The following is a 26,378-nucleotide window of genomic DNA, read 5'->3' as shown; positions in this document are numbered from 1 at the left end:
TCCCGCAGTCTCCACCACCCATTTGAATTCTGGATAGAAATCCCAGTGCCCGATGGGGCTAAAACATTGTCACGGGTGGTTCTGGGTACATATCATCAGGCCCCCGTTCCCTCCCTCCCTCCCTCCCTAAAAGCAAGGGCAGACAATCATTTTGTGCCTTTTTTCTTGAGTTACCTGTGCAGACGCCATACCATGGCAAGCATGGAGCCCGCTCAGCTAACCATCACCGTATGTCTCCTGGGTGCTGGCAGACGTGGTACTGCATTGCTACACAGCAGCAGTTTATTGCCTTTTGGTAGCAGACAGTGCAGTATGACTGGTAGCCGTCGTCGACGTAGTCCTGGGTACTCTTTTAACCAGGTGCCTGGACAAACATGGGAGTGACTCAGCCAGGTCATTTCCCTTGTTTCGTCTCATGGCCATTGAGTCCTACCGGCAGTGCACTGTCTTTTAATCTGCAGCCAGCAGAAGATGATGGCCAGCAGTCATACTGCACCGTCTTCTGCCAAGCATCCCGGAGGTGACTATGGCTAGCGGTCGTACTACACAGTCTGCCGCCAGCAAGATGTATAAAGATAGATGAAGTGGCTCAAAACAAGAAATAGACCAGATTTGTTTTGTATTCATTTCCTCCTCCCTCCCTCCCTCTGTGAAATCAACGGCCTGCTAAACCCAATTTTGAGTTCTATCCTTGAGGCGGCCATTCAGTTTCTCGCAGAGCCCCCCCCTTTGTTGATTTTAATTCCCTGTAAGACAATCCTGTAAGCCAAGTCGTCAGTCGCCCCTCCCTCCGTCAGAGCAACAACAGAGAATCGTTCCGTACCTTTTTTCTGTGCAGACACCATACCACGGCAAGCATGGAGCCAGCTCAGATCACTTGGCAATTAGGAGCACATTAAAACCACCACAACATTATCCAGCAGTATATGCAGCACCAGAACCTGGCAAAGCGAAACTGGGCAAGTAGGCGACGTCAGCGTGGTTACGAGAGTGATGAGGACATGGACACAGACTTCTCTCAAAGCACGTGCCCTGGCAATGTGGGCATCATGGTGCTAATGGGGCAGGCTCATGCGGTGGAATGCCGATTCTGGGCCCAGGAAACAAGCACAGACTGGTGGGACCACATAGCGTTGTGGGTCTGGGACGATTCCCAGTGGCTGCGAAACTTTCGCATGCGTAAGGGCACTTTCATGGAACTTTGTGACTTGCTTTCCCCTGCCCTGAGGCACAAGAATACCAAGATGAGAGCAGCCCTAACAGTTGAGAAGCGAGTGGCAATAGCGCTGTAGAAGCTTGCAACGCCAGACAGCTACCCGTCAGTCGGGAATCAATTTGGAGTGGGCAAATCTACTGTGGGGGCTGCTGTGGTGCAAGTAGCCAATGCAATCAAAGATCTGCTGATATCAAGGGTAGTGACCCTGGGAACCGTGCAGGTCATAGTGGATGGCTTTGCTGCAATGGGATTCCCTAACTGTGGTGGAGCCATAGATGGAATCCATATCCCTATCTTGGCACCAGAGCACCAAGCCAGCGAGTACATAAACCGCAAGGGGTACTTTTCAATAGTGCTGCAAGCACTGCTGGATCACAAGGGACGTTTCACCAACATCGTGGGATGGCCGGGAAAGGTACATGCCACTCGCATTTTCAGGAACTCTGGTCTGTTTCAAAAGCTGCAGGAAGGGACTTTCTTCCCAGACCAGAAAATAACTGTTGGGGATGTTGAAATGCCTATAGTTATCCTTGGGGACCCAGTCTACCCCTTAATGCTATGGCTCATGAAGCCATACATAGGCAGCCTGGAGAGTAGTCAGGAGTTGTTCAACTACAGGCAGAGCAAGTGCAGAATGGTGGTCGAATGTGCATTTGGATGTTTAAAAGCGCACTGGCGCAGTTTACTGACTCGGTTAGACCTCAGCAAAACCAATATTCCCACTGTTATTACTGCTTGCTGTGCACTCCACAATATGTGAGAGAGTAAGGGGGAGACGTTTATGGCAGGGTGGGAGGTTGAGGCAAATCGCCTGGCTGCTGGTTACGCACAGCCAGACACCAGGGCGGTTAGAAGAGCACAGGAGGGTGCGGTGCGCATCAAAGAAGCTTTGAAAACCAGTTTCATGGCTGGCCAGGCTGGGATGTGAAAGTTCTGTTTGTTTCTCCTTGATGAAACCCCCCGCCCCTTGGTTCACTCTACTTCCCTGTAAGCTAACCACCCTCCCCACCTCCCTTCGATCACCACTTGCAGAGGCAATAAAGTCATTGTTGCTTCACATTCATGCATTCTTTATTAATTCATCACACAAATAGGGGGATAATTACCAAGGTAGCCCAGGAGGGGTGGTGGAGGAGGGAAGGACAAGGCCACACAGCACTTTAAAAGTTTAAAACTTATTGAATACCAGCCTTCTGTTACTTGGGCAATCCTCTGGGGTGGAGTGGCTGGGTGGCCGGAGGCCCCCACACCGCGTTCTTGGGCGTCTGGGTGGGGAGGCTATGGAACTTGGGGAGGAGGGCGGTTGGTTACACAGGAGCTGTAGCGGCGGTCTGTGCTCCTGCTGCCTTTCCTGCAGCTCAACCATATGCTGGAGCATATTAGTTTGATCCTCCAGCAGCCTCAGCATTGCATCCTGCCTCCTCTCATCACGCTGCCCCCACCTTGCAGCTTCAGCCCTCTCTTCAGCCTGCCACTTACTCCCTTCAGCCCGCCACCTCTCCTCCCGGTCATTTTGTGTTCTCCTGCACTCTGACATTGTCTGCCTCCATGCATTCGTCTGTGCTGTCAGTGTGGGAGGACAGCATGAGCTCAGAGAGCATTTCATCACGAGTGTGTTTTTTTCGCCTTCTGATCTTTGCTAGCCTCTGGGAAGGAGAAGATCCTGTGATCCTTGAAACACATGCAGCTGGTGGAGAAAAAAAAAAGGGACAGTGGTATTTGAAAAGACACATTTTATAGAACAATGGGTACACTCTTTCACAGTAAACCTTGCTGTTAACATTACATACGTAGCACATGTGCTTTCGTTACAAGGTCGCATTTTGCCTCTCCCCACCATGTGGCTAACAGCGGGGAACATTTCTGTTCAGCCATAGGCAAACAGCCCAGCAGGAACGGGCACCTCTGAATGTCCCCTTAAGAAAAGCACCCTATTTCAACCAGGTGACCACGAATGATATCAATCTCCTGAGGATAACACAGAGAGATAAAGAACGGATGGTGTTTGAACGCCAGCAAACATACACTGCAATGCTTTGTTCTACAATGATTCCCGAGTACGTGCTACTGGCCTGGAGTGGTAAAGTGTCCTACCATGGTGAATAGAATAAGGCTGCCCTCCCCAGAAACCTTTTGCAAAGGCTTTGGGAGTATATCCAGGAGAGCCATGAATGCCAGGGCAAATTAATCATTAAGCATGCTGGCTTTTAAATCTTGTATAGTGTTTTAAAAGGTACACTCACCAGAGGTCCCTTCTCCGCCTGGCGGGTATGGGAGGCAGCCTTGGGTGGGTTCGGGGGGTACTGGCTCCAGGTCCAGGGTGAGAAACAGTTCCTGGCTATCGGGAAAACCGGTTTCTCCGCTTGTTTGCTGTAAGCCATCTACAACCTCATCATCATCGTCTTCCTCATCCCCAAAACCTGCTTCCATGTTGCCTCCATCTCCATTGAAGGAGTCAAACAACATGGCTGGGGTAGTGGTGGCTGAACTCCCTAAAATGGCATGCAGCTCATCATAGAAGCGGCATGTTTGGGGCTCTGACCCGGAGCGGCTGTTCGCCTCTCTGGTTTTCTGGTAGGCTTGCCTCAGCTCCTTAAGTTTCATGCGGCACTGCTTCGGGTCCCTGTTATGGCCTCTGTCCTTCATGCCCTGGGAGATTTTCACAAATGTTTTGGCATTTCGAAAACTGGAACATAGTTTTGATAGCACGGATTCCTCTCCCCATACAGCGATCAGATCCCGTACCTCCCGTTCGGTCCACGCTGGAGCTCTTTTGCAATTCTGGGACTCCCTCATGGTCACCTCTGCTGGTGAGCTCTGCATGGTCACCTGCAGCTTGCCACACTGGCCAAACAGGAAATTGAAATTCAAAAGTTCACGGGCCTTTTCCTGTCTATCTGGTCAGTGCATCTGAGTTGAGAGTGCTGTCCAGAGAGGTCACAATGGAGCACTCTGGGATAGCTCCCGGAGGCCAATACCATCTAATTGGGTCCACAGTACCCCAAATTCGACCCAGCAAAACCGATTGCAGCGCTAATCCCCTTGTCGGGGGTGGAGTAAGGAAATCAATTTTAAGAGCCCTTTAAGTCGAAAAAAAGGGCTTCGTCATGTGGACGGGTGCAGGGTTACATTGATTTAACACTGCTAAATTCAACCTCAATGCCTAGTGTAGACCAGGGCTTAGAATTTCTAGCTGAGAAAGTACAGTTGAGCTCTATGCATGCAAGATCAGACCCAACCTTGTACAGCAGAAAATGCTGCTTTCCTCCCTTCCAGATGTTCAGTAGTCCAGCAAAATACCAGTTCTTAGCGGTGATCAAAGATGCAAAACTGCAGCTGAAAGGAGAATGTTTCTGAAGGTTCAGAGCTGGTGAACGAAGCATTAGAAAAGATCCTCTACGCTCACTCTTCTCTTCTAGCATAAGCTTTCGTGAACTACAGCTCACTTCATCGGATGAAGGGATTCTTCCTTCCTAAGTGCAGAACTCTGCACTTGTCCTTGTTGAACTTTATCAGATTTCTTTTGGCCCAATCCTCCAATTTGTCTAGGTCATTCTGGACCCTATCCCTACCCTCCAGCATATCTACCTCTCCTCCCAGTTTAGCGTCATCTGCGAACTTGCTGAGGGCGCAATTAATCCCATCATCCAGATCATTATTAAAGATGTTGAACAAAACCGGCCCCAGGGGCACCCCACTTGACACCAGCTGCCAACTAGACATCAAGCCGTTGATCACTACCCGTTGAGCCTGACAATCTAGCCAGCTTTCTATCCACCTTATAGTCCATTCATCCAATCCATACTTTTTTAACTTGCTGGCAAGAATACTGTGGGAGACCGTATCAAAAGCTTTGCTAAAGTCAAGATATATCACATCCACTGCTTTCCCCATATCCACAGGGCCAGTTATCTCATCATAGAAGATCAATCAGGTTAGTCAGGCATGACTTGCCCTTGGTGAATCCATGCTGACTGTTCCTGATCACCTTCCTCTACTCCAAGTGCTTCAAAATGGATTCCTTGAGGACCTGCTCCATGATTTTGCTGAGGACTGAAGTGAGACTGACTGGTCTGTATTTCCCCAGGTTCTCTTTTTTAAATATGAGCACTATATTTGTCTTTTTCCAATCGTCCGGGACCTTCCCCGATCGCCACGAATTTTCAAAGATAATGGCCAATGGCTCTGCAATCACATCAGCCAACTAATCAGTGCAGTGTAGAGTGGAAGAATTACTTCTCATGTCTTGCTTACAATACTCCTGCCAATACATCCCAGAATGATGTTTTCTTTATTTGCAACAGTGTTAAGCTATTGACTCATATTTAGCTTATGGTCCACTATGATCCCCAGATCCCTTTCCGCAGTACTCCCTCCTAGGCAGTCATTTCCCATTTTCTATGTGTACAATTGATTACTCTACTTAAGAAGGAACAATTTCCATTTGTCCTTATTGAATTTCATCCTATTTACTTCAGATCATTTCTCCAGTTTGTCCGGACCATTTTGAATTTTAATCCTATTCTCCAAAACACTTACAACCCCTCCCAGCTTGGTATCATTTGCAAACTTTATAAGTGTACCCTTTATGCCATTATCTAAATCATTGATAAAGATATATCGTGTGTTTGCTGGGAGGGCAGGGAGAGAGCCTGAGTGAGTGTCTGATTGGCTGCTAGCCTGCAGGGGGCGGGCATTAGGGTGTCTGTGTGTTTGCGTCAGGGAAGCCTGGCTGTTTGAAAATAGCCAGAGCCTCGCGAACCAGCTGAGCAGCGGGGACAGCAGAGCAGCTCACAGCAGGAGTTTGCCTGGGAGTTCGCCTGGAGTGAGCCCAGTGAGGCTTACATCTTGCCAACGTCTCTGAGGAAGCTCATAGTAGGTAGGTGATATGGAAGGGGGGGGTTCAGCTATTGTGACCTGCACTGGATGTGCCATGTTTGTCTTTCTTCCACAGGACAGAAGCGACTTTGTCTGTACAAAGTGCAAGCTGGTCTCCATATTGGAAGAGAAGATTGAAGGTCTGGAGCAACAGGTAACGACCCTGCGTTGTATACGAGAGACTGAGGATTTTCTGGACCAAACTCAGGATAGCCTTCTAGGGGCACAAAGCTCTAAAGATATAGAGCAGGTTGCACAGAGGAGCCAAGAGGCCAGTGAAGAAGCTTGGCAACATGTGACCTCCAGAAGAGGTAAGCGGAATGTCCGGGTTCCAGTAACACAGACACAGGTAACTAACCGCCTTCATGTTCTCTCCACAGGTACCAATGCGGAGAGTGGACCAGATGATATGTCTGGGGGGAGAAAGCAGAAGGAGACCCCGCTGGTTGGGAGGCATGAGATGCGATGTCCTGAGGTTGGGGGTTCCACGACCACCACTCCCAAGAGGAGAAGGCGGGTGGTGGTGGTCGGGGACTCTCTCCTCCGGGGGACTGAGTCATCTATCTGCCGCCCTGACCGGGAAAACCGAGAAGTCTGCTGCTTGCCAGGGGCTAAGATTCGTGATGTGACGGAGAGACTGCCGAGACTCATCAAGCCCTCGGATCGCTACCCCTTCCTGCTTCTCCACGTGGGCACCAATGACACTGCCAAGAATGACCTTGAGCGGATCACTGCGGACTACGTGGCTCTGGGAAGAAGGATAAAGGAGTTGGAGGCGCAAGTGGTGTTCTCGTCCATCCTCCCCGTGGAAGGAAAAGGCCTGGGTAGGGACCGTCGAATCGTGGAGGTCAACGAATGGCTACGCAGGTGGTGTCGGAGAGAAGGCTTTGGATTCTTTGACCATGGGATGGTGTTCCATGAAGGAGGAGTGCTGGGCAGAGACGGGCTCCATCTTACGAAGAGAGGGAAGAACATCTTTGCCAGCAGGCTGGCTAACCTAGTGAGGAGGGCTTTAAACTAGGTTCACCGGGGGAAGGAGACCAAAGCCCTGAGGTAAGTGGGAAAGCGGGATACCGGGAGGAAGCACAGGCAGGAATGTCTGAGAGGGGAGGGCTCCTGCCTCATACTGGGAATGAGGGGCGATCAACAGGTTATCTCAAGTGCTTATATACAAATGCACAAAGCCTTGGAAACAAGCAGGGAGAACTGGAGGTCCTGGTGATGTCAAGGAATTATGACGTGATTGGAATAACAGAGACTTGGTGGGATAACTCACATGACTGGAGTACAGTCATGGATGGTTATAAACTGTTCAGGAAGGACAGGCAGGGCAGAAAAGGTGGGGGAGTAGCACTGTATGTAAGGGAGCAGTATGACTGCTCAGAGCTCCGGTACGAAACTGTGGAAAAACCTGAGTGTCTCTGGATTAAGTTTAGAAGTGTGTGCAACAAGAGTGATGTCATGGTGGGAGTCTGCTATAGACCACCGGACCAGGGGGATGAGGTGGATGAGGCTTTCTTCCGGCAACTCACGGAAGCTACTAGATCGCATGCCCTGATTCTCATGGGTGACTTTAATTTTCCTGATATCTGCTGGGAGAACAATACAGCGGTGCATAGACAATCCAGGAAGTTTTTGGAAAGCGTAGGGGACAATTTCCTGGTGCAAGTGCTAGGGGAGCCAACTAGGGGGAGCGCTTTTCTTGACCTGCTGCTCACAAACCGGGTAGAATTAGTGGGGGAAGCAAAAGTGGATGGGAATCTGGGAGGTAGTGACCATGAGTTGGTTGAGTTCAGGATCCTGACGCAGGGAAGAAAGGTAAGCAGCAGGATACGGACCCTGGACTTCAGGAAAGCAGACTGACTCCCTCAGGGAACAGATGGCCAGGATCCCCTGGGGGACTAACATGAAAGGGAAGGGAGTCCAGGAGAGCTGGCTGTATTTCAAGGAATCCCTGTTGAGGTTACAGGGACAAACCATCCCGATGAGTCGAAAGAATAGTAAATATGGCAGGCGACCAGCTTGGCTTAATGGTGAAATCCTAGCGGATCTTAAACATAAAAAAGAAGCTTACAAGAAGTGGAAGGTTGGACATATGACCAGGGAAGAGTATAAAAATATTGCTCGGGCATGTAGGAAAGATATCAGGAGGGCCAAATCGCACCTGGAGCTGCAGCTAGCAAGAGATGTCAAGAGTAACAAGAAGGGTTTCTTCAGGTATGTTGGCAACAAGAAGAAAGCCAAGGAAAGTGTGGGCCCCTTACTGAATGAGGGAGGCAAGCTAGTGACAGAGGATGTGGAAAAAGCTAATGTACTCAATGCTTTTTTTGCCTCTGTTTTCACTAACAAGGTCAGCTCCCAGACTGCTGTGCTGGGCAACACAAAATGGGGAAGAGATGGCCAGCCCTCTGTAGAGATAGAGGTGGTTAGGGACTATTTAGAAAAGCTGGACGTGCACAAGTCCATGGGGCCGGACGAATTGCATCCGAGAGTGCTGAAGGAATTGGCGGCTGTGATTGCAGAGCCCTTGGCCATTATCTTTGAAAACTCGTGGCGAACGGGGGAAGTCCCGGATGACTGGAAAAAGGCTAATGTAGTGCCCATCTTTAAAAAAGGGAAGAAGGAGGATCCTGGGAACTACAGGCCGGTCAGCCTCACCTCAGTCCCTGGAAAAATCATGGAGCAGGTCCTCAAAGAATCAATCCTGAAGCACTTAGAGGAGAGGAAAGTGATCAGGAACAGTCAGCATGGATTCACCAAGGGAAGGTCATGCCTGACTAATCTAATCGCCTTTTATGATGAGATTACTGGTTCTGTGGATGAAGGGAAAGCAGTGGATGTATTGTTTCTTGACTTTAGCAAAGCTTTTGACACGGTCTCCCACAGCATTCTTGTCAGCAAGTTAAGGAAGTATGGGCTGGATGAATGCACTATAAGGTGGGTAGAAAGCTGGCTAGATTGTCGGGCTCAACGGGTAGTGATCAATGGCTCCATGTCTAGTTGGCAGCCGGTGTCAAGTGGAGTGCCCCAGGGGTCGGTCCTGGGGCCCGTTTTGTTCAATATCTTCATAAATGATCTGGAGGATGGTGTGGATTGCACTCTCAGCAAATTTGCGGATGATACTAAACTGGGAGGAGTGGTAGATACGCTGGAGGGGAGGGATAGGATACAGAAGGACCTAGACAAATTGGAGGATTGGGCCAAAAGAAATCTAATGAGGTTCAATAAGGATAAGTGCAGGGTCCTGCACTTAGGATGGAAGAATCCAATGCACCGCTACAGACTAGGGACCGAATGGCTCGGCAGCAGTTCTGCGGAAAAGGACCTAGGGGTGACAGTGGACGAGAAGCTGGATATGAGTCAACAGTGTGCCCTTGTTGCCAAGAAGGCCAATGGCATTTTGGGATGTATAAGTAGGGGCATAGCGAGCAGATCGAGGGACGTGATCGTTCCCCTCTATTCGACACTGGTGAGGCCTCATCTGGAGTACTGTGTCCAGTTTTGGGCCCCACACTACAGGAAGGATGTGGATAAATTGGAAAGAGTACAACGAAGGGCAACGAAAATGATTAGGGGTCTAGAGCACATGACTTATGAGGAGAGGCTGAGGGAGCTGGGATTGTTTAGTCTGCAGAAGAGAAGAATGAGGGGGGATTTGATAGCTGCTTTCAACTACCTGAAAGGGGGTTTCAAAGAGGATGGCTCTAGACTGTTCTCAATGGTAGCAGATGACAGAACGAGGAGTAATGGTCTCAAGTTGCAATGGGGGAGGTTTAGATTGGATATTAGGAAAAACTTTTTCACTAAGAGGGTGGTGAAACACTGGAATGCGTTACCTAGGGAGGTGGTAGAATCTCCTTCCTTAGAGGTTTTTAAGGTCAGGCTTGACAAAGCCCTGGCTGGGATGATTTAACTGGGACTTGGTCCTGCTTTGAGCAGGGGGTTGGACTAGATGACCTTCTGGGGTCCCTTCCAACCCTGATATTCTATGATTCTATGATATTAAACAGAACAGGACACAGAATTGATCCCTGAGGGACCCCACTTGTTATGCCCTTCCAGCATGACTATGAACCACTGATAACTACTCTCTAGGAACAATTTTTCAACCAGTTATGCACCCACCTTATAGTAGCTCCATCTAGGTTGCATTTCCCTAGATTGTTTATGAGAAGGTCATATCAGACAGTACCAAAAGCCTTACTAAAGTAAAGATATACCACATCTACCGCTTCCCCCTTATCTATAAGGTGTGTGTGTGTGTGTGTGTGTGGCATGTGTACATGTGTGTGTGAAGAGAGAGCGTGCAAGTGTTGTGACTGGCAAATGCACAGCCTCCCCAGTTGTGACACAGCTCTGCCAAAGCCAGACCCACTTGCAGCCCTGCAGTGCTTAACACAGGAGACTGCTGGGGATGGAGGGTGGTACCAATATCCTCAATATCCGTTAACACTCCTAGGTTTTATCTACACCAGGGCTTTCTGGCAAAGCTCTCCCCGCCATTACTAGCTCCAGCACAGGGCTGAAGGGAGGATGGCCAGGCAGGGCTCCAGCTGTGTAACCCAGCGCTCCGAGCACTGTCAGAGACACGGTGGCAGAAAAGTCGGACGCTGCATCTGTGTTAGCGACGCTTCTGCCAAAATCACCAGGTAGAGCCAGCACTGACACACCAGGCTGGGAGCCCAGCACCAGCGGGACCAGGGTGGGTGGGGGACAGCTCCAAACACAGTCTCCAGCTGAACCAGAGACTTGTGCACTATACCCTAACCACTCAGGAAGATCCAAAACCTAACCACACACCTCCACGAATAGGCACATCCACATTGAACCAGCCATCCCAAAACCTCCATCCTTCTGAACCACTTTTGGCCCCAATGAATGGCATTACTGCACAACCCCATGTCACTTACCTACACGAACTCGATGCTGCCCATGCTGTCATGCTGGCGCGGTCTGTATACACGCTCGCATACATCTGCACATGGAGCTGGAAGTGGGATTCTCAGCTCCAGGCAACACACCCATCCTAGCACTTATCCAGCTAGCATGACAAACAGAACGCAGCTACAGAATGGCACCACAAGCAGCGGGAGGGGCTAGCTCCCGAGGGCATGCCCATCAGAGACCCCAGGTACACGCTTGGGGCCGTTAGCCCCACCTGCCTCTCGCGTTGTCGTGGCTACAGTCTATTTGAAGCACGCTGGCTGGATGAGCACTAGTACTCCCAGCTGCGAGTGTACACTTCCCACATACTCCCAGCGTCCCACTTGCCCACTTACACAGACTCACCTAGCTTTGTTCTCTCTCACACACTTCCTTTGCTTCCCTGCTCTCCCTGTCGCTACATCACTGTTTCCTTTGTGCACTCTTCCCTGGGCTGCTCTCCCTTCCCCAGCTGCTTTGGCGATACCCTTAGAACTCACAAACAGAACACCAAGATCTCTGCTCTGTGCAAATGCACCAGCCCAAGCCCTTCAAAGCCCTGCGCACCGGTGGGAGCAGCCCCATGCACACTCTGCCGGAGATACAGGACTATCCCCAGAGGCTTGTTTCAGGCCCCCGCCAGTCCCCAACACCATCAAGAGGCTCAGTCCTCTCCTCCGGATTGTTCAGCATCGCCGACAGTGCTAGAGCTGCCTCATTCTCCAGCAAGCAGCCCCTGGACGCAGAGCAGCTGGCTTCAGCTGGGCCTGGGCAAGCCTGAGATAGTGCTGCAGAGGGTGTTCTCCTGGAAGGCATCTCCAGCTGGTAAGCACCTTGGGCTCCTGTAGGATAGCTGTGGTGCTGCTGCCAACTGCAACTGGCCAAAAGGTCACGTGCCCTCCTCCAGAGCCACATCTGTGACCCCACACGTGACTATTACAAGTCAGGCTACCGAGGGATGAAGCCATCTGCCCCAAAAATGCTGCAGCAGGTACAAAACACAGAAGCGCATCTGCTCAGCGTCACAGGTCACTGAGTGCAGAGCCACCGTGCTCCACTCCCGGCACTGGCTGCCCATTCAGAAAAGATTCTAGTTCAAGGTCTGTGTCCTGATTTTCACAGATCTCTGTGGGCTCAGCCCTAACTCACCGAGTGACCATCTCTCCCTCTCCAGCCATGACCCCCCATGCCAGCTGCGTTCCATCAGAGCAATGAGACTGTCACCATGCAGGGGAGGCTTAAATGCAAAGCTCAGCTCTGAGCCACAGCTTCCCTTGGTAGGGTCTGTGCAGGCAGACAGCCCCCCCCACACACACAAATCCTAGAAATTAAACAAGCCATTTCCCCCATAGGCTGGGAGAGAGAGAGAGAGAGACAGAGACTGTCATTATTATTTCTATTTATAAACACTTGGGAGGTGCCAGATAGCACAGTGATGGGGCCAGACAAGAACAAGGAGAGAGAATTGCAGTACAGCCTCGGAGCATGCACGTGAGCAATGCATGAACTTCCTTGGAGCGTGGGGATAGGCTCTGAGCCCCCACCCCACCTCCACAGGCCAGAGCTTAGCTCAGAGTGCCTGGATGCTGCTGAGGTCTGCATCACATGGTCCCAGCCTTCCCATCACTTTGATTTAGCAGCGAGCATGGCTCTCCACAGCGAGGGCAGCACCTGTCCAAACCCAAACTCAGCTCTCCCTGGCCTGTCCGGGAAACCCAGAAGAGATTTTCTGGATCACAAGGCAGCCCAGGAACTGGAGCAGCCATGCCATGCAGTGTGTCCATGGAGCTCTGCGTTTGGCTGCAGACTGGATGCATGGGCCAGCAGAGTAAAGGATTCAATTATTTGGGTAAGCAGCCACAGCCAATTCCAAATAAATACAGGGATTTGTCTGGTGATCATGGGTCAGATCCTCAGCTGGGGTCAATGGGTGCAGCTCCCCCAGAGACACCAGACTGAAGCTGATACCCATTGTGTCTATGTGTAGCCCGTACCCCACTCACTAACCCATCAGGAAAGACTCTGGCAATGAGACTGGCTGCTCTCCCAGACACAGGCACCGCCTGCCCCAGGGCAGTCTGGGAGCATTCTGTGCTGACATGCTCTGCACCGTCCTCTTGTGCTGACCGCGCCTACCACACAAAAACATTAACTGCAGCCAGGCCCCCAAACGTTGTTCCACAATGCAGAGTCAGAGCTGGAAGTCACCTAGAAGCCCATGCTCCCAGGACCAGCAGTAGGCAGATTCCAGGAGTCCTGGAAAGTGTGGGTGCAGCAATGGCTGTCAGCCACTGTGCTGGCAGAACTGTGAGGGGTGCCCGGATGCCAGAGCAGGGCAGGAGGTGTGAGACAAGGACTGCAGGGAAAATGCTGACCATGTCCACAAGGATATTTACTGGAAAGAGGCAGCAGTAGGCTGTGGATAATTCCCATCCCCTCTTGCTCAGCATTCTGAGAAGTAGAGTCTTTTGGATCTTGGGATGTGAGCTGATGTCTCCTGTCTTGCAGTGGCCCCAATGTCGTCAGCTCTAACGAAAGCACACTGGCACATGGACCCAATTCCTGTTCGCCAGTTCTGAATTGAAGGTCCAGGGATCAGTCTCTGCCAGACACCAGCCTCTCTCCAAACAAACCTGTCAATGTCTTATTAGGACAGAGTTCTTAAGTGCTCTTCTGTCACTGCTCTGTAGTTTGAGCCTATTCAGAGAGCTTGCACTCAGCTTTCTGTGCCTCAGAAATGCCGAGCAACGCCAGGGGGTTGAAATAGCAGCATGGTCTGCCAGCACAGCGGCTAGCTCTCTAGACAGAGCTGCAGTGCCAGACTCCACAAATTCGGCTCCAAACTATGTGCTCCATCCTGCCTCAACTAATCCTTCTTCTGGGCCTGGGAAAAGTAAGGCCTGCTCCATATGCTCCCCAGAGAGGCGCTCACATCCCATGCACACCACACCCCACCCCATCCACGGGGAGTGCTCACACCCCATGCACACCTGTTCCATGAGGAGCACTCACACCCCATGCACACCCACAGGCAGCACTCACACCCCATGCACATCTGCACCACACCCACAAGTAGTGCTCACCCCCTATGCATACCCATGAAGCGCACTCACCCCCCATGCACACTGCACCCCATGCATGGCCACGGGGAGTGCTCGCACCCCATGCACATTACACACATCCACAGCCCCAAGAAGCCAGGATGCACCAGAGCCAGCCTGAAGGACCAGCCCAAGTCCAGGCTGTGGTGATAAAGCAGGGAAGGGGCACTGGGGTGAGGTGCACACAGAGCTTAGTGAGGCAACACACAGCTTAGTGGGACTGGCACAACCTTCAACTGGCCTGTTTGAGGACCAGAGTTCAAGTCTCACCTCTGACTGTCCCTTGCAAATTAATACATTAATTGGCATGTCAGCCTGTGTACGAAATGAGGAAAAGCGGCTCCCTCTGCTGGTGCATGAGATGCAGGGAAAGAGTCCAAAGCCTCCTTGTAAAGTCCAAAACTCACAGCTCCTCAGCAAGAGATTGGGGTGAAGAAATGCATGAACCTGCCCTGTCAGCTGCAGGTGCTGGGTGCCCCCGGGGCCAAATGGCAAGGCCTGGAGCAAGGAGTCGCTCTGTGCCCATGTGCCTGATGGATACTCAGTTTCCTGAAGCACACTTGGCCAAGCAGCAGACGGCACAATGGGCAGATCTGGGAGCACGAACACAGCACAGAAGGGCCTTTTATTCTGAATGTCCTGGCTGCAGAAGGGGAGACACAGCAGAGGAGCAGGGAGATCATGCCCTGGCTCTTCCATCAGCAATGCTGGAAGAGAAGTTTTGCCCAGAAAGGCACCATGACCCAACAGAAGAGTCACAGGAAGGATTTTGTAAGAACTTCCCAAACCTGGAGCAGCGAGGTCATTCCCGACATTCTATAGCGTCTGTTTAGCTACGATGGAACCCAACCCGTTATTTCCCTATGAAATCCAACAGGACATTTTGACAAGGGAGAAGCCCCCCACAGGGGGTTAAAGATACATGTTCAACATAACAACCCTCTAGTGCTTCCCTGCTACTGCTACAACCAACCCCCAGACCCTGACAACAGGAGAGGAAAGAGAAACCTCTCCCCCATTGCTCACTTTTGTGCATATGGCAGGCGTGGCTGGAGCCAGCATCATTGAGGCCCTGCACGCCAGGTGAAGTGTCTCCCTGTTTGTCTGGAAGTCTCACACAGCAACAAGGCAGAGAAAGCATTTCTAGATTACTGGAAAACCAGGAAAACTGGCAGGGGGGTCCAGGAGCATGGGGGCCTGGGAGGAAGCTCAGCCGGGCCAGTTGGAGGTAAAGGGTCTGACGCTATTTTTAACTCATGTTCTGAAACTGGCTCCCTTCCAAGCGCTGCTGGTTTAGGTGTGACAGGCGCACTGGCCTGGGGGAGATAAGCATGGGAAGCAGGAGAGTTGGGCTGCCAGACATCCCCTGGGGGAGGGACACACTCACAGTTGGGGTGCAATCGCCAGTGACAGGGATCACTGAAAACCAGCGTTGGGGATTTGGGACTCCAGGAAGTAGCTGCCATAGGAACGGGGGCTCATAATCCCCAATGCCATCTCTCAGATGGCTTGTAAACACTTGCTGGGGAAAGCATGCTGCACAAGAGGAAATGAAATGGGGGTGAATGAGGGAGAGAGCGCTGCCCCCAGCCCAGCTGCTCTGGAGCTTACCTACAAGCAGAGGCATTTGCTTCTACGCTCAGGCCTCCTCAGAATCAAGGAGCCTCCCCCCCAGTCTGTCATGGGGAAGAGGCATGACAGGCCAAGGGCCCGGTCCACAGGGGCAGCAGTCTCCCCAGGGGTAAGGTAAGGCAAGGGAAGGGAGAGACCCTCGAGTCAGCATGCTCTTCTGGGCTGGTGATAGACTGAACCCTTGGGCCTGCCTGTCACTATTCACTCAGACCTCCCAAGGGCCGGACAGACGGACTCAAACCACCAGAGAGAAGCCAGATGTCCAGCTCTCTCCCGCATCCTGGAATGAGCCTGGAGCGAAGGGCTGCAGATGGCAGGGTACATGGGGGCCTCTCTCTTCACAGGCTTCAATTGCTTTTGCCTCCCCTTCTCCCACTGCACTCCCGGGATCATTCTCCTCTCCACAAGTCTGAGACCTCCCTTCCAGGCTCCTGTCTCCCAGGGCCACTCCAGCTGTGGAACCCAGTTTCTGCAGGCTGTGGATCACTTGCCCAGGCCATGCTTATCACAGCCCAGTAGAGGAGGGAGGGGAAGAGGGACCAGTGGGCTGGAACAAGCTGCTTGCCTCTGCAGGGGGGCTGATGCTGCTCAAGCACACAGTGAGAGCCCAGGCTGCATGCTCACCCAGAGCAGGGCTCTGGTGGTTTCTGGCTGAGAGAGGTTTATCCCTAGGAGAGAACTACCAGGGCTCTGTCAGTGCCAAGGGTGCACAGGTCCCGTGCTGGGCTCCCTGCTTATTACCCTGAGGTCGTATTGTAAGTTGAGCCTCGGGGAAGTTCCACGGTGGTTCATTTTCTCCTCCAGCTGCTGCTCCCGCCATGCTGGGGTACGTGTGTCTGTCTGCGTAGGTCTGTCTGTGCACCTCAGTCCACCTGGATCTGCATGCATGTCTCTGCCCACGTCTACACGCTCCTCTCCTAAAGTCGGTTTGGTTATTTGGACACTGCTGTTACTGGCTGAGCTGTTTCTATGGTAACACCCTTCACTTCATGTAATTGGCTGGTTTTCTAAGTGCTGAAGGCATGTGGTCATCAGCAACTTCAGGTGAGTTGAGGCCCCCAGGTTCCCAGTCACCTACCGTCATTAACTTCGCCAGCTGCAGTTAATTAGGGTGAGATTAAGGAAGAGTTCCCAGCACTGACAGTGGAGCTGGCAATGGAGCGAGGCGAAACTAACCAGAGAAGAGAGTTGGGGGTGGGGGCACAAAATCCCTTTCCTTAAACTCTGTGGATGTGTCTGGAGGGGAAACGACAACAGAACAACGACAGTGAGGAGGCCGTGCAGAAAGAGACCAGGCATGTGCAACAGCGATCACCTGGCTCTGCAGCGACAGAACAACCTCGCACACTGCTCGAGTCGCCAGTAACCCACAGCAATGGCCTCTGGGCCTGGTGATCCCTTGTGCAGCACAGAACCTGCCCCAGGCTCATCCCTGCCAATTATCTCTGTTCTCATGATCAAGCCCCAAGTACTTGTGCTCCAGGGCCCCGGAGACACCCTTCCAGCCAAGCAGGAGGCTCTTAGCTCTGCCCAGCCGGCAGGCACTCCCCCAGGCTCCATCCCATCACCCAAACACACTCTGCTTCCCCAGCAGCAACATTGCTCAGCAGAGACTGAGCCCAGCCACTGGAATGGGACCCTCACCTGGACCCCGGCCAACCTCCGGGGCCCGGAGCCAGACACCAGAGTACACTCTCCCACCGAGCACCACACCTGTCTGTCCACACCTGTTAAGACTTTAGAGATACTTCTGGGCAATGTGCCTAACTAACGGCTTTGCTGGAGAGGAGCTAAAGTGGAGTCTACCCAGAGAGTGGGTTCCTATTGGCTAGAAATTCCTGGGAAGGGGACAAACTGACATGATGTTGCAATGAATGTTGTAGCCTGCACCTGAACCGGCTCCATTTGCAACAGCCCTCCCTCTGGCTGCAAGGCCAGGCCTGCAGGATGCACTCTACACAATCCAAGAGCACCTCATCCAGCACTTCCGCTTTCAGCCTTTGCCTCATGTATGTAGCCCAGGCCAGCTGTAGGCAGGGCTATGCAACTGGGACATGGCAGCGCCACCCTGCTACGAGCTGATGGCAGGGACAGGAACTCCAAGGCCAAGTGTAACGCGTTTTCCTAACACAGCGAATCCTGCAGGGTCTGTGGGGCAGTGGTCGCCTGTCACCGCCAGGTCTGACCGGCTAAACTCCGGCAATTGGCGTGATATGAATCAAGTACAGGGAATCTGGATCCAGACAGCTTGGGGCACAGGTGACTTCCCTTGTGTGTTTGTCTTTCTCGCAGATGCTTCTATAGCCCGTCGCTGCAGGATCTGAGAACCTCGCCGTCTTCAATGTACGTATCCCCACAGCCCTATGCAGCCAGGTATCCCCATTGTACAGTCGGAGCTGGGGCACAGAGGCTAAGGGATGGGCCCACGGTCTCAAAGGCAGTCTGTGGCAGAGAAGGGAGACCCGGGTTCAATTCCCAGGTCCTAGGCTAGTGCCCTGACCACTAGATCATCCCCATCACTGTTTCAGAGTAGCAGCCGTGTTAGTCTGTATTCGCAAAAAGAAAAGGACACTGTGACATCCCAAGGGGCAGGGGAACGATGCTGGCTCACAGATACCCAGGGAGCGAGACACAGGGAGGGGACGGCGCTGGCTCACAGATACCCTCGGGCGGGGGGTCAGAGGCGAGGGGATGGCGCTGGCTCACAGATACTGGGGGAGGGGAGCAGGGGTCAGAGGTGAGGGGACAGCGCTGGCTCACAGATACACAGGGGGCTTGTGGGTGGGGGGTCGCGCTGGTTAATAGATGCAACAATCACACACTGTAAAAATTGACAGCTGAAACTAAAATTTAGCCTACGTGTAAGTGCTCTCACTTGGGTGACAGTCACCCCAAGACTCGTCCCTGCATGCAGGGAATCCCCCCTCACTCAGGTGCGTCTTCCCCTCTAGGTAATGCCCATGGCTGGAGCTGCTCTCAGCAACGCGAGCTCTGCAGTAACAGCACATCCCCCATGCCGTGCAGCCAGCTCTTGAATGCTGCTCCCCATAACTGCAGAGTCTCACAAGGGCCCATGTGAGACCCACACTGGGGCTCTCCAGTGCCTTCTGAGGAGCAGCATCTCCAAGACCCAGACCTATGGCTTCAGCAGAGGAGGTGGGAGACTCCTCACCTCCCTCTATGGGGTCCCAGCCAGGCTTGGGGTAGGTCAAACCTCCCATAGGCAAATTCCTCATCTTTACAGCCCATGGTGAAATCCCCCGACCAGAGGGAGAATGCTGGGCACATCTCTCCTCTGACATGGAGCAGGTAGAAAAACAAAGCTCAGGAGATGCTGGAGGCAGCAGAGAGCCCCCCATGTGGGTGCCCAACCTGCAGGCTTGGGGCGTATTAACCAGGATAAACTCCAGCACCGCACAGGGCCACTCAACAACCAGCCTGCTCCCTGCACCTCAGCACAGCACGGGGCAGAGACTGACAGAAAGAAACAGACAAGGAAGGAGACACAAAGACAGCCCAGGGAGAGTCTGGAACAATCCCTGTAATCCAGACCCCTGCAGAGGAGAAGATAAAACGACTGGAACGTGCTGTCCCTGCACATTTCCCTGGCTCTTTTTACAGGCTTTGCAAATAATAAAAAGTCATGATTAAATAAAACAAAATCTAAATCCTGGAGCAAGGGATCCCCGTGGTGACCGCCGATGGGATCAATGTCTTTGGCTTTACATGCCCCAGCCCAGCCCTCAGCACAGAACTCCAACAAACAAATCCAAAGCCTCAGAAGATGTAAAATCCCTGCAGGGCTGAGCTGGCAGTAAGCACCCGCACTGCATTAAATGTTAACAAGCACCTAGCACCCCGCAAACCAACCTCCCTGCACCCAAGCCAAGACTGGCTGATGGACGGCTCCTTGCGGCTGAACCAAGCAGGCAAAACGCAGGCTCCATCTGTGCTGAGGCAGAGCCAGGGCTGATACAGTCACTAACCCCAAACAAAGTCCAACTGTACAAGAAAACGAAGGGAAACAAAGCCTTCCTGGGGACAGTTGCCCTGGGTGAAAAATCAAATGCTGCAGGAAGATCCAGAAAGCAAAGGAAGTCACCGACCCCCATCTCCCTCCCACCTCCAGCTCCCCGAGGAGATACCTGGGGCACAGCCTGTGCTGGTCAGTCAGTCATCCTCAGGAAAGGAAGCAGACAAGTGCTACTGTCTCCCCTCCTGGCTGGAAAGGCACAGTCACAATGCCTGGCTGAGCTGCCACTGCCAGCTCAGAGCACAGCACAGGACAATGCCATCTAAAACTGGGAAGTAAAGAACATTCAAAGTCTAGGACCAAGGACATAAGGCTGGTCCACGCACCCCTCCAACCAACCACACTTTCCCCAGAAGCCACACAACAAACCGATCCCAGAGATGAAGCAGAGATCCAGGGAACTGCAAGCCAGTTACACACACTATATAGATTGTATAATCTACATACCAAATGCAAGGAATCCTATAAGTACATGTATTGAAACATTATTCCTTATAAACCAACATAATTAAACTATAGGTCAGCACATGCACAGATATTTATTTGGTGACATTATTCCATATATATGCAAGTATATTTTGTGTGTGTGCATGCGTGTGTGTATTATATATATATATAACACACACACACACACACACACACACGATGGGAACTACACAGGTATAAAACTTACTTATGCTCACATGCTCCATACGATATGTACATGTATAAATACGTAAAGGCCAGTACAGGAGAAAAGCAAGTGTGGCCACAACACTCCATCCTTTGACCAGTGTCTCTACACATTTCAAACACGGGCTTTCAGAATGCAGAAAGTATTATTTGAAAATTCTGTAATTATAATTTAAAGGGACAATGGCAAGTCAAATTTGACCTAAAACTTGGGTTTTCTTCAGAGAGGCTTGAAAAACACTTAATACCTCCATGCAAATAAAAATAAAGAGTCAATGGACATGAAATGGTTTTTCAAATAAGCAAATTTCCTCTGGCTCCTTTGCAACCCAAATCCTGCTGCTTTGGACTAGTGCCCAAGAAGATGAAAGTGAAATGTACTAGAAACTAATTCTAAATAAAAGTAAAACAAACTAGTCTGTTTTCATTGTCCAAGTGCAAATAAATCCCCAAACAACAAAACAGCATACATGGTAAATAGTCATTTAAAGCCTGATCCTGAAAATCCTTATTCAGCTGAGTGATAATTTGCAGGATTGGGTCTGTAGATGTTTTAAATACTCAGTTTTAATAGCCTCGGGTGTTGTTTGAAACAGAGGTAGGGAATTTTATTTTTATACATTCTCTTTCACCTGACAAAGGCCTTTTGACATAGTTTCTGTGACATTTGCTAATTTCACGTAAAAGGAAGTTTTATAATTGGCCTGATTTCACTGATGACTCCGCAGTCTGGAGTTTAAAATCCATGTCTCCCACTGCACAGTATCAGGCACCAAAAGCAAAGGGCAAGTGTTTGATTTGTATTGCAGGGGCAAAGCTGGTATTTACTGTATACCAAACTGTGATTTTTTTCTTAAACACATACTGTGAACTGTTGACAACCCAACATTTCCTGCAAGGAACCCAGTCTGGATCACTCTGTTCTCAATCTCACTGAGCCCATCAGAGTAGCAAAGCCTGTAAATCAGGGCAGAATTTGATCTAGCTTGTTCAGCTTTTGGTGGATTCTCTGCTTCATGCTATAGTCATCAACTCGAGACTATGTCAGCATTTCCAGGGGTTTGTCACATAGACAGAAAAACACCATTGGAGCTGGAACACAGCCAGCAAGATCTCAGCCCAGAAAGAAACATGCAAGACTCTCTCGTTCCCTGCTTTTACTGTATAAAACTCTAAAATCAGCCAGTCTGGAGGAACAGCTTATTGGGGGATTTTGAAAACTTGTGGAAAATGGCCAAAATCTGTAACTCTGAGAAGGGTCTGCTGCACTTGCGCTCTAGATAAAGGAGGTAGGGGAGCATCTGCAGGTTTTATAAGAGAAACCTTAGCACAACCTGATGCTGCATCTAAGCTGAGCTTCCTGGAAAATAGAGTCCACAATCTATTAAACTAGAGTCTGCAGGTTTCAAACACTCTGTAAATATCAGGCTCTCATGAGCGATTGAAACGGGTCCTGGGGAAATAGTTTGAATTTGAAATTTCCCCAGGAGAAGAGAAACGACAGCTCAGGCTGTACCTGCAAGGCATGCAGAGAGGAGAGTGTTGCTGCTCTCATTCCCCAGGCCATCCAAGTACCCTCAGAGTAGGAGGGAGCAGCTCACTTCACCCTGAACAGTCTCATACTCTGTCCTGACTCTCACACTGCACTGCCTTGTGATTCATTGAGTCACACGAGCACTTAGCCCATGCTTGCTGCTATTCACATAATTGGTTCTGTAACCGGTGTTAATTTAAAAAAAACACATTAAAAAGGAGGAAAAAAACTAACTTTAAGGAACATTCAGAAGGATGGACACAAAGGGAACAAGAGGCAGCATTGGGCTGCCACCCCGTCGCCTTGTGGCACCTGGGGGTACTGCCTGGGTCTCACAAGGTTAGGGCTCCAGGTGGGGGCATGCTACATTGGAGGCACTCAGTGCTTTACAGTATTGGGCCCCAAACGAGCCGCAGGAGCTGGACGCAAAGGACAAGCAAAACCTTTCCCAGGTGTTCACTGGTTACAGCACATGCTCCCAGACTGTCTTGGCAGAGATGCCTACTGGGCATTTGGGAGCCACATTTTAAAGGAGTGTGCCTGTTTTAGTACAGTTATTTTTAGTTTATGAGAAAATGTGGCTCCACTGAGAGAGAGTGCGCGAACCCTGGCTCTGCCGAAAGACAACAGGGGAGACCCTGGTGCATACAGCAGCCTGCAGTTAGCAGGGGCTCCTTGAGAAAGGGCAAATGTACCAATCTCCTGGTGGCTGCTGACCGGGGCTGGCCTGATCCTGGTCATGTGAATAAATAGGTCATTTAACTCTCCACGTTTAGACAAGAGCGAAAAACGAACATGACTAAAGGAATCTCAAATGGTTTCTTTTAAGGGTAACATTGGTGTGGGGTGAGCTGCAGCCATTGGAGTGCCTGGATACTGCAGCGATGGGAGCTCTAGGAATCCCTAGGACTGACTTGTGACGGTCTCCGTTATCATGTACGTACTGTTCATGGCAAGTACCTGGAGAGGGGGCCCTGCCCGGCACAGGACACAGAGCGGCTCATCTGCTTTAGATTCACTTCAGCTTCCCGAAGTCACTGCCACAGCCCTAACTCCAGCTGACCCCAGGAGGCCTCACTCCCTGAGTCCAGGGCTGCAATGGAGCCTGGGCAGCCTAGGAAGGTGGCAAGGGTCACTGGGCTTTCCAGGAGCACCAGCTCGGATCCCAGTGTGTGCAGAGTGACAGCCCTTTGCCAAACCGTGCCAGGGCACAGACCCTAACCCACCATGCCCCCACCAAGCCCAGGCTGGGGTATTAGGGCCCTGAGCATGCTGTAACCGTGGCATCAACCCAGTGACTGGAGCAGGAGGATGGAAAGCAGACGAGTTTGTGCCCAGTTCTTTTCCCAGCAAGGCCCCTCTGAGCACTGCAGCTGGGGGAATTAGCCCAGCCCCAGAGCCCCTGGAACAGGGCTCAGGTGAGTCACCAAAGGGGCTTTAAACCCGATTCAGCCCAAGATTCACTGCAACGGCCCCAGGCCCCCAAACCTCACGGCTCGGCCCCGCCCAAGGAGCCCCCAGGACCCGAGCCCTGGCCCGCAGCCCCTGCTCTGCCCGGCGCGGCTCTGCCAGGAGCTGGGGGGACCCAGCCTGGAGCGGCAGGAAAGTTTGCAGCGAGGGGCGAGCCGCAGAAGTTGGGCTTCCCCTCGCCCCTCTGCTCAGAGGGGCCCTGGCAGGGGGCGACCCGCGCCCCGGATCCCGCCGCCTGCCCGGGCTGCAGCTCCGGGAGCCGGCGGGCGGCGCTTGCTCGGCGCCGGGAAGCGCCCGGCTCCGTCCCCGGCTCCGTCCCTGGCTCTTACCTCGGGCGGCGGCTCCTGCCGGCGGCTCCGGCGCGGGCTGGGGGAAGGGGCATGGCCCGCACCCGGCAGGGGACCGGCCGGAGCCGCTAGCGGCCACCGCAGCCCGGCTCCCGGTGCCGAGCCGGCAGAGCGAGCGGCGCGGCTGGAGTGTGACTGGGGCGCCGGGGCGGGGAGAGCCGCCTCCCGCCCCGCCCCGCCCGGCCCGGCCCGGCTCGGCTCGGCTCGGCCCGGCCCGGCCCCTGCTGCAGACGCGGAGAATGCAGAGCTCCCGGGGCGCTCGCGGGGCTCCAGCCGGCGGCGCAGGGAACGGGGGGCTTTGTGCCACGCCCCACACCCCCATCCGGTGATCCCCCCACGGCCCCCATGCACCCCCATCCTCCATCCCGACACGGCCCCCCGATGCACCCCCCCATCCTCCCTCCCCACACCCATCCGGGGATCCCCCCCACGGCCCCCATGCACCCCCATCCTCCCTCCCCACACGGCTCCCCATGCACCCCCATCCTCCATTGCTCACACGGCACCCCCATCCTCCCTCCCCACACAGCCCCCCCATGCACCCCCATCCTCCCTCCCCCACATCCCATCCTAGGGATCCATCCCCCACACAGCCCCCCTATGCACCCCCATCCTCCCTTCCCACATGGCCCCCATACACCCCCATCCTCCCCCCTCACATCCCAGCTGGGGATCCATCCCCCACATGGCCCCCCTAGGCACCCTCATCCTCCATCCCCCACATGGCCCCCCTATGCACCCGCATCTGCCCTCCCCCATACCCGATCCCAGGGATCCATTCCCCCACACTGCCTCCCTCAGCACCCCCATCCAGTGCCAACATGTTGCGTTCTGCCCACTGTCCCATCGCTCAGACAGCTCCGTACAGACCAAGGGCAATGGGGCAGCCCTACAGCCAGTACTAGACATTGGCAGCCCTCCACGGGCAGACCCAGGGCTGAGATGGTTGTAGTCCCAGCCAACCTGTGCGTGGGGGTGAGCTAACTCCTCACAAGGAGCGCCAAAGCCGAGCAGGAGTCAAAGTAACAACTGCAAAAAATCAGGGACTCCTCTGGGCGCTGTTTCCCTCCACCCCCGCCCAGCCCAGCAGAAGTCACACAGCCAAGTTTCTATCAGGCTGCACAGTGCCAGGGCACTGACCAACAGGAATCATTCATTCTTACGCTGAAAAGCCGCCACCCCTGAGGCGGAGCACGGTGCCATTGAACCGCAGACAGTTACACGACCCAATAGTTTACAACAGGAAGTGAAGAAGAAACCTGGTTCCAGCTGAAATTACCCATGAACTGTGGGGAGCTCAGTGTAACCACCCGTCAGGATCTGGCCAGGACACAGGCGCTGACAGCCAGCAGGGGATCTTTACTGATCTCAAATGGTCGGGAGCTGAGGGTCCTCCAGGATCACAGCACTCCTGGCCCGGTGCTGGGTCCAGCAGGGCACCAGTGGAGTCAGTGCCTCTTGCAGCACCAGCTTCTGAGCAGGGTCAGTGCTGCTAAGTACAGGGGGTGTGAGCATCTCAGAGCCAAAGGGAGAGGGGCGGGGATGATTTGGGAGCCATAACCTCTGCTGGTGTTCAGCAAGCCAGAGAGAGGCTTCCTGGCGTGCAGGGCACAGGTCGTGAGTGAGGCTCAAGAAGGGCACGCCAAACAGAACAGTCTGGAGCTCTGTGCTGCCCTGGGGTCTGCCAGCAGGGACCTGCCTCCCTGAGCGGGGCTGTGAAGTTTGTGTCCCAACAAACACTAACTCCCAACCCAGAGTGCCCAGGCCACAGCCCGAGGGATGTCCACCCCCTCCCAAGATGCCTGGAATCAGCCTGTCCTCACCCCTGCCTGCTGTACAAACAGCTGGGCCCACTGGCCTCATCGAAGTGCCTGACAAAGGCTGAGGTCTGCAAAACACATGTCATGCCTGGAGGGAGCTCTTATAATACCCCCTCACCACCCGTCAGGGGGTGGGAAGCCTCCTCTCAGGGACAGGGACACCCTCCATCTGGACAGTGGGCACAGGGAGGGGCAGTGCAAGCCCATGTCCAGTGGCCAGCAGACTAGGTGAGAGGTGGAGGCCCTTGGGCATTTGACCGCAGGTGCTCTGCCCCATTTCTGCAGTGCTTGGACCTCCAACCCCACCTTTGCTCACTCTCTGGAGCAGGGTGATGTTTATTTCTATTCCACAGACCCATCCCCACTGAGTATGGGGTGACAAGTGCTGCTGGAGGGGGGGGTGGACTCCTCTCTCTTTGACTCTCTACAGGAACTTGGCACAGCTAGCCAGGGCCCTGTCCTAGGTCTTCTCTACACAGCCAAGGGCTGGTCGGCCTGAGGCCAGGCTCATCTGACACCAGACACCGAGCAGAGGTTTTATTACAGCCCCTTCCAGGATGGCTGGAATTTCCAACACTCAGGAGAGATGTACAGACAATGGACTGAGATTGGAGATGAACAGCTCAGACTGGAAAGCAGGCCAGAACCACCCGGAGTGCCATGGGAGAAAGGCACAAGAAGGGAAAGGGATAGGAAGAGCAGAACCCATCCCCAGGACTCTGCTTTCCAGGGTGAACTGGCTTTCCACATGC

The 26,378-nt window shown here is 52.8% G+C and overlaps 1 protein-coding gene across 7 annotated transcripts in view; it reads right to left on the bottom strand.

The window, feature by feature from the left end:
- CDH22 (cadherin 22) overlaps nt 1-23,954 on the bottom strand; it is a 177,231-nt gene extending 153,277 nt beyond the window's left edge. For 6 of the 7 annotated variants that reach the window (XM_043495891.1, XM_043495890.1, XM_038369506.2 and 3 more), the window contains exon 1: nt 23,789-23,941. The gene's annotated coding sequence lies outside the window, so the exon portion shown is untranslated. Of the gene's footprint in view, nt 1-23,788 lie in introns of all 7 variants that reach the window. The other variant, XM_038369499.2, reaches the window with a different exon arrangement.
- Between the last annotated feature and the right edge of the window lie 2,424 nt (nt 23,955-26,378).

The sequence above is a fragment of the Dermochelys coriacea genome, chromosome 13, assembly GCF_009764565.3.
Source record: "Dermochelys coriacea isolate rDerCor1 chromosome 13, rDerCor1.pri.v4, whole genome shotgun sequence".
NCBI lineage: Eukaryota > Metazoa > Chordata > Testudines > Dermochelyidae > Dermochelys > Dermochelys coriacea.
This window is presented reverse-complemented; position numbering and strand designations above follow the sequence as displayed.